Below are 7,140 nucleotides of genomic sequence, written 5' to 3'. Positions count from 1 at the left end.
CTCAAAGGACTTACAGAAGGTTTGCATTTATATATATATATATATATACACACATACATATATATGTGTATATATATATATATATATATATATACACATATATATATGGTTAAAAGCTTTACTTTGGGAATCAGAAAACCCTAGGATTGAGTCCTGATTGAAGTTTCCATGCTTGTTATGTTCTCTGTAAAATGATGGTAATAAAAGTTCCTACATACTGAGTTTTTGTGATTGTTAACAGAACAGATAATACAGGTACAATGATTAGCACGGTCCTGGACATATCATAGGTATTCAAATGTTAGCTATTATTAACTATTCTTAACTGCTCCTTTAAATATTAACTCTCCTTTCCCTCTTTTAAACTGATGTGTTTTTATGGCTCCTTAAGGGATGTCAGGAAGGAATGTAAATTCTTCAAGGGGAATGCAACTCTTGAGGAGAAATTTGTTACTATTTCCCCAACACTCATCCAAAAACAAGACAAAAAAAGGAGTGAAGATTTACTCTTCAGACACTAAATAACCTCACTATTTTTTCCCTTGACAGAATCATGAGAAGAGCTGTTGAAATTCCTGGTCAATCGTTAGTCTCAATTTCAGGCCTCCAGTTGGACATTTTTGTTAGTGGAGAGCATCACATTTAGGGCTGCTGCCAGCCCTTTGCCATGACTTCCAGCTTGAGATGTAGGGAAGTCTTTCATGTGCTCTCTGGCAGTGGAAGTACAGAAGCCTCTGTTTCCAAACCTTTTTCATGTTAAGGATTTGGCTGAAAAATGGGAACAATCCCCAAACACTCTAGGCATGATGCAAACTGATCCTGAGGAACTGCAGTAGCTGCAGTTGACAGGAGGTATTACTTCATTCATTGTACAAAGAAAGAGTACCCTATTGTTGATAGCTCTAAGTAATGTCTCCCAAAGTGTGGCACACATTCCGCTGAGGATATAAAATATTTGGCAGGTGGTTTGTGGACATTCATTTTAATGTTCTGTATTTATTTTAATATACATTAGGAAAAAGCACCTGTGATTGGTTTTCCAGATACTCTTGTTTAAGATAAATCTAGGATACACAGAAAACTTAAAATTTGAGTTAAGGAAACTATTAGGTAAATAATAGTACAAAGGGCATGTATGCTTTTTTGATAAATACACTGAGGGAGAATGTGATACAAATTTGGGACACATTTTGCTAAATATTCAGGTTGTTTTGTGCCTCTGGAATTAAAAATGATCCATCTGCATATATCACAAGTAAAAGGAATACTTACCTATAGAGAATAAAATGGTTATGACTATCTTTTCCAATTTTTCAGTTATTACTGGTGGTAATCCAGCCTTTCTTTATTTGCCCCAATTGTCTCTTTTAAGATTTTTACTAACTGTAAGAGGAGGATAAAGAAGAAAGAATCAAGGCACATATTCAATGAAAAAGAAAATAAAAACAATTCAGATTTAATGGGTACTTCATTTAAGGTTAACATTGAAAGGACGGGCCTTTGCCTATAATGTTTGAAGAGGCTGATTAAGCCATTCTATTTTTACAAGTTTTATATACCACTAGAATTTATTTTCTAATTTAATTGCCAAATTCCTAATCTGATTAGAGCCCAAGGGGTAGCAAAATTAGTATTGAAGAAAAAATAGAGAAAAAAAGATTTCCTTTGCTTATGTACAAGTCATGCCTGTCTATATATTTCTTATAAGATTAATAGTAGAGTTTTTCAGTTCTTTTTCATTTTATCAGAGGCAAACACTTGCTGCTTTATCTCCTTATCCTAGGAAACAGAATGGAGTGATATATGCCACAAGTCTAGTCATAAAAGAAGTCATGAAAATAAGGTCATCTAGTTGAATTGGCCGGAAATGAATCTGATAACAAGTCTTAGTGATGAGGCCTTAAATGGCATCCACATTGCTCCCATGGTTCCCAGGGAATAAACTTCTCATCACACTACCAAGTGACTGGTTTATATGTGTGTCTTCCCTACTAGATGTCTCTGTAGAATAGTATAGTCTTACTAAATTATTTCCAACTCGTTTCATTCATTCAACAAATATTTCTTGAACACCAGTTATGTGTCAGGCACTCACTGTTCCAGGTGGTGATGATGCAGCAGGGAGGAAGAAAACATTAGTCCCTGTCCTCAAGGAAACCAAAGCTGTTGATGTGTTGTGAATGTGGTCACTGTCCCATATGAATCACTTAAATGTGATTTTTAAGAGGTTCAGAAGCAATTTAAAACAATGGAGAAGATGAAATTATAGGGAATGGAGTTAGGTAAATGTAATCATAACATTCAACAAAACAAGTTTAAAAGGATCATTTTTGAGCACAAGGAAGAAAATTCAAATTTAGAAACAGTAACAACATTAGGAGCACTTGATATGCTCTAGACATGTGTTGAGTACTTTATATCCATTATTATGTTTAATCTTCACATCTCCCTTATAAAAGTGATACTGTATTATTATCCTCATTTTCTGGGTAAGGAAATTAAGCTTAGAATAATTAAATGTCTTATCCAGTGTGATTCAATTTTGTTAAATAGCATAAACAGGAAATAAGCAAAAACAAAAAAGCAATTTGCCTTCCACCTTAACCACTACAGAACAGGTCATCCAACCTCTGATGAGCAGAGGTTGTCACAACTCTCTAATCACAGATAGAATAACAGAATCACAGAAAGTCTTGTATCTTCCAGTCACTGTTCAATGGAAGTCATTTATCAGCTTTGGCTTCAAGGATTAGTCACCATCCATGTGCCATTTGGTACATGATTCATCACATGGTGATTCCAGCCATTCATTTCCAATCATATTCTTTCTGAGTTTCTGAGAAGATGTAAAATATGTGTTCTATCTGAAGTTGTAAAAGTTGAGATAGAGAGACCTTTGCATTTTTTCTCATCTAGGAATCAAGATTTCTATAGGGAAAAAGAGAAGAAAGGAGGCAGTTAATAAATACAAAGTGGTTTGTATGCTTTTTCCCATAATAAAATCTCATCTCACTGGGTCTCCGATGGAAATCTTTCTCCATTCTGGTATGAGGGGAATGTTGGCATCTGTATTTCTACTTGTTACAGTCTCCAGCTGTTTGTTTTCTTTTATGACTTGGGTACTTGTAGAAGTTATCTCTGTTGTAGAATTAACAAGTAACCTCACACTGGAAGGTATTTCTACAATGTTTCTTGAATGGTTTTCAACCATAGTCTGTGGGTGACTGGGACTGGTGGGTACTGTTTTTGCTGCGATTTCATTTCTGGAATTTGCTTTGAAATACATGGATCCTGAATCTCTCATGCGACTCTCCAGAAAGTGGGGTCTTGGAACCTAGTAAAGATGAACACAGGAAAACCTACAAGGGAGGGTGATGCTTGTATGTCTTCAGATCTCATCAGCAGGAATTATGAGTCAGTCAGACAGTCGGCTGGATCACAAATATTTATTAGTTGCATTCTGTATGCCAGAAAAAGGGGATAGATACAGTCTAGGCTCTGGGAAGGCTCTAATCCAGTGTGAAAGACCAAAATGAAATAAATTGTTTTATTTGTGTTCACATTAAAAGTCTAACCCAGATATTAGCTCCATATATGGAGCAAGGACCAATGATTCTTCTTGCTCATGCCAAAGAAGTCACTTGCCCAAAAGCCATTCGTTTTACTGAGAAAGAGGATTTTATCTCACGGGAAACATCATTTTACTGTAAAACTGTACTCGATGTATCTTCCCAAGTTTCTCATAGCCACATGGCCACAGGTTTCCTCTTTCTTCTGACTCTTCTCCAAACCTCTCTAGCCCCCAGTTTTCTATTTCCAGATCTTCCCTTGAGTCCCTTCTCTACTTTCTTATGTGGAATAAATTAATCATGTCTGAGCTCTTTCCAACGTATAGGTAGCTACAGGTAAAAACTGATTTAGATAGCAAGGCACCCACCAAACCAGAAATTTCTCTTGTCAGAGGCAGGGAAATATTTACATAATAGTTTTTACGTTCTTCACCTACCTATATTTCTCCACCCACCGCAGTATCTTCCTCACTCCATCCACTGCAGTATCTCCATCTCTTTGCAGTCTTTCCAATTTGTTTGAGAGGTACCAGTGGATATTTCCCATGTACTCATGAAGTGCCATCAGTCACCAGGTGATATTCTCCATCTTCTTGTTTTTCTGTTTTAGCCCCCTGTGGTATTTCCATCTGTTGTGGATACCTTTGATGCTTACATAGTTGAGTGAAGGGGTCTTGGCTCTGCCTCCAGGGATTACAGCCAAGTGCTTCCTTTTAGACATAGCTGCCACTGCCATAGCCCTGCTGATGTTCTTGAACCCTGAAAGTGCCAGAGCAGAGTCATAAAATATGGTGCCCTTCAAATATAGGATATATTTCAAGAATATATCCACAGAATATGTGCTGAATGACATTGTGTTAAGTATACAAGGGAGGAGAATGCTTTCCCACCTGTTTTGTCATCATAGGGATCTATATGAAAACTTGAGAGGTGCCCGATGGTGTTTTTGAGGAATAAACTCTATTTTATATTGTTTGATGTTATTTTAGGGTAATATATATAACAAATGATATAGCACAGGTCAAACCATTCAGAATTGATCCTAAGTATAATCTGAACAATCAGATTGGATGCTTGTTAGTGGATGGGACAACCATACTGGTGCATCTTTGCTTAATATTAGCTCTGTTTTGGAAGATTATAACATGAATCCATGATGGCCATGGTTAAGAGGAGGAGGAGACTCATCTCAGTTATAAATGCCATGTTGTTCCTGTCCCCTAAATTTAAGAAATGCTTTCTTCCCTGTTTCCTAATCCTGAGTATGGTTGAAGGCATTATAGCTCAGTGGGATATGAATGTGCACCCTAGATATATGGATTGAGTATCAAATTGAGTATCTTGCTCTGCCATATAAGGGATCATAGATCTTGGGTAATTAACCTCTATGTGCCACAATCTTTCTCATCTGCAAGATGGAAATAATAATACATAATTACAGGGGTGCTGTAATTGTTAAATGAGGAAATTAATTTGTTATGGATTAAAAAATGTTATGCATTATTATTGTGCCATGTTATTATATCTAACTCATTCTTTAGAGCAAGTTTGGCTTCATCCCAATTCTAGGCATACTCACCCCGCACCTTCAAAATGCAACAGAAGTAATTGAATTAGCTCATTCACTCATTCATTTGTTCTATCATTCCTTCAACCGAAGTGCACAGTAAGTGCTGGGAAATCAGTGATGAAAGAGATTACTTTATGAGCTCACAGCTAGAGAGGGCAATAAGCCAAAAAAGACATAATTAGAAAGCTGTGTAAAAAGTGCCAATATGGAGATATGAAAAAAGGTTATTGAAACACATCAGAATCACTTATTGAGCCTGGAGAAATTAAGAAAGGTTCCTGAAGGAAGTAACGGTGACTAGTTGTTAGGACAGATTTAGGGCCATCAAGTTTCCATGTAAATGGTGTTCCCTGCCCCACTGGAAATTTCTGGATGAGGCTAATGTTTACTAGGACTGTTACAGATAAGAGATCAGAAATTTAAAGCATAAACCTTATTCTAGAGCTCTAATAATGCAAATACAATGCAAGGATACAAAGCTTTCAAGATCAAGCTACCTCAGTATTCAACTGAATACAATTATTTAGTTCTTTAGAACTTTTTTTTAAACCTTTTTGGAGGTATGGCAGAGGAATTTTTTTTTTAATATGGGTTGTTTTTCATATTACTTCTTAAATTCTGAAGTCTCCTAAATGGCTGAATAGTCAGCAACAGTGACCCACAGTATTGCTGTTGGTTAGGTTCACGTCCTTGGAAGAATATTGTCCTTAGCATCTCATAAGGATCCTCAAATGCACCCAATGTTCCTCAACTGAAGTCCCCAAACGTGAGTTCATTGTACATGTCCCTGTGTTTTCCAGCTGATTAAAATTATCTTGAGACCTTCCCCCCCACCCCAGATTGACATTACTACTTGCAGTGTCATGTCTGTTCTTTCTTTCTTTTTCTTTTCTTTTCTTTTCTTTTCTTTTCTTTTCTTTTCTTTTCTTTTCTTTTCTTTTCTTTTCTTTTCTTTTCTTTTCTTTTCTTTCTTTCTTTCTTTCTTTCTTTCTTTCTTTCTCTCTTTTTCTTTCTTTCTTTCTTTCTTTCTTTCTTTCTTTCTTTCTTTCTTTCTTTCTTTTTCTGGAAAGGAAAGAAATCAATTTCTTTGTCTCTCTGTCTCCTCCCTCCTTTTAAGTACTTGCTTTTCAAGCCTCCCTTTCCTAGTTGTCTACTCTTCCCTCAGGAAATTGTGCATTCCTTCATTACATTTCTTCAGATTGGAAAAGTGTATATGAACAAGCATGTGTAGATTCACAGAAACTTACACACACACACACACACACACACACACACACACACTCTACATAGAGAAACAGAATTTTAAGTCTTGGCTGTTAAAAAACACAGGAACACTTTAATAGAAGCCTCACCACTCACTCTTGTATCTTCTGCTGATTTTCAGCTGTATTTAGTTCTTAATGAATCACTTAAGGTGTTGGTTTTGGATTCTCTTTTTTCCAGGAATAATTTTCAAAGCATCAATGTTGGAAAATGATTTTAGACTATCTGCCAGTTTACTTTGTCCTTGTGGGCCCTTAAAAACTCTACTGCACAGGTTGCCCGTCACTCTTGGTTTTTTTTGGGTACAGAAGAAGGATTAAATCACTTTGGTGCTATAAACTGGTTTTTAATCAGTTGTTTTACTTCTCAGTACCATCACTTAGTCTGCTTTAGGGCTGTGAATCAGTGCACCTGGAGCCCTTTGGAAGCCTTTTGGCTGGCTTGGAATCAGTTCACTAGATTTGACATACTGGCACCATCCCTGGCTGGCTATGTGAGCTATGACCAATTAGGTTTGCTATGACTTAGGTTTCCCATCAGTAAAATGGGATTAAACATAATATCCATGTTTCAGATTCATTGGGATAATTAAATGAGATCGTATGTAAGGAGTGCTTAATACCAACCTGGAAAATATTAAGCTCTTAATAAATGTCATTATTATTAGTGCACATGAGTGACATATCAGCCAACAAAGAGACATGCAACAGAAGGAGGAAGCTGCAAAGGCAGTTCAAG

The 7,140-nt window shown here is 36.4% G+C and overlaps 1 long non-coding RNA gene across 1 annotated transcript; it reads right to left on the bottom strand.

The window, feature by feature from the left end:
* Positions 1 to 1,440: 1,440 nt before the first annotated feature.
* On the bottom strand, positions 1,441 to 6,076 carry LOC123383184. Its single transcript, XR_006592664.1, has 2 exons — positions 4,007 to 6,076; positions 1,441 to 2,928 (listed from the first exon to the last, which is right to left on the bottom strand). It is a non-coding gene; the product is annotated as an uncharacterized LOC123383184 (long non-coding RNA).
* Positions 6,077 to 7,140: the final 1,064 nt, after the last annotated feature.

The sequence above is a fragment of the Felis catus genome, chromosome F2 (assembly GCF_018350175.1).
Source record: "Felis catus isolate Fca126 chromosome F2, F.catus_Fca126_mat1.0, whole genome shotgun sequence".
Lineage (NCBI taxonomy): Eukaryota > Metazoa > Chordata > Mammalia > Carnivora > Felidae > Felis > Felis catus.
This window is presented reverse-complemented; position numbering and strand designations above follow the sequence as displayed.